This window comes from Pteronotus mesoamericanus, unplaced genomic scaffold (assembly GCF_021234165.1).
Source record: "Pteronotus mesoamericanus isolate MK-2021 breed Mesoamerican mustached bat unplaced genomic scaffold, CSHL_Meso_final contig_26, whole genome shotgun sequence".
Lineage (NCBI taxonomy): Eukaryota > Metazoa > Chordata > Mammalia > Chiroptera > Mormoopidae > Pteronotus > Pteronotus mesoamericanus.
Genome location: NW_026555109.1, coordinates 1,434,283 through 1,435,910, shown reverse-complemented (window position 1 = coordinate 1,435,910; position 1,628 = coordinate 1,434,283).

Here is a 1,628-nt window from a genome sequence, read left to right as displayed (position 1 = left end):
AGATATGGCACTGGCTTGCTGCCTCTGTGGCTTTGTGGTGGGAGGGTTGATCTAGCCATTGACATCAGTGGGGTGTTAAAATCCCTAACTATGACTGTATTTCTGTTGCTCTGTCCTTTTATGTTTATGAAGATTTGCTTTACATATTTGGGTGCTCCTATGTTGGGTGCATAAATGCTTAGTAGGATTATATCCTCTTGTTGGATTGTTTCCTTTGTCACTATGTAGTGTCCTTCTTTGTTTCTTACTACAGCCTTTGTTTTAATGTCTATTTTGACAGATATAAGTACTGCTACCCCAACTTTTTTTCTTTTTATTTGCATAAAATATCTTTTTCTACCCCTTTACTTTTAGTCTATATGTATCTTTTGATCTGAGATGTGTCTCTTGGAGGCAGCATATATATGGGTCTTGTTTTTTTTTTATCCATTCAGCTACCCTGTGTCTTTTGGTTGGAGTACTTAAGCCATTTACATTTAAGGTGATTATTGATAGATATGTATTTAGTGTCATTTTATCATTAGACTGCTTTTCTCTTTTATTTTCTTTCTCTTTATCTTCTACTTAAAGCAAGCCCTTTAACATTTGTTACAGTCCTGGTTTGGTGTTTACAAACTCCTTTAGTTTTTTCTTGTCTGGGAAGCTCCTTATTTCTCCTTTGATTTTAAGTGATAGCCTTGCTGGGTAGAGTAACCTTGGTTGTAGGTCCTTGATTTTTGTTGCCTTGAATATTTCACACAACTCCCTCCTGGCCTGAAATATTTCTGTTGATTAATTAGATGCCAGTCTAATTGGTGCTTCCTTGTAGGTAATTACCTGCTTTTCTCTTGCAACTTTTAGGAGTCTCTCCTTATCTTTAAGCCTTGTCTTTTTAATTATGATGTATCTTGGTGTTGGCCTGTTTGGGTCCGACTTGTGTGTGACTCTCTGAGCTTCCTGGACTTGTGTGTCTTTTTCCTTTACCAGATTAGTGATATTTTTGGTCATTATTTCTTCAAATAGGTTCTTGATCCCCTGCTTGCTCTCTTCTCCTTATGGTAGTCCCATGTTGTGGTAGTTGTTCTGCTTCATGTTGTCTAAAATGTTTCTTAAGCAGTCCTCATTTTTAAAAATTCTTTTTTCTTTTTGCTGCTTGGCTTGGGTGTTTTCTTCTACCTTGTCCTCCAAATAACTGATGTGATCCTCTGCTTCATCTAACCTACTGTTTATTCCTTCCAGTGTATTATTTATTTCAGATATTGCATTATTTATTTCTGACTTATCCTTTTTTATGGTTTCTATGTCTTTTTTCATGCTGTAGAGTATCCTTATAATTATTACTCTAAATTCTCTATCTGATAAATTGCTTATCTCCATTTCATATAGTTCTTGTTCTGGAGAATTCTCTTGTTCTTTCATTTTGGGTCTGTTTCTTTGTCTTCCCATACTCTCTGTGTCTTTGTATTTTCTGCCTTAGTTGTTAAACCAATCAGTTGTTAAACTAATCAAGCTGTAATCAGGAGCTTGTTTTAAGCTCCACAGGATGGTTCAGAGCAATTCCTGTGGTCAGGCTAATTGCTTCCCCTCAGGCTGATGCCACTTCAAGAGTAGTGCTCTGCCTGAGAAAGATGGCTTCTGCAGTATGGGGA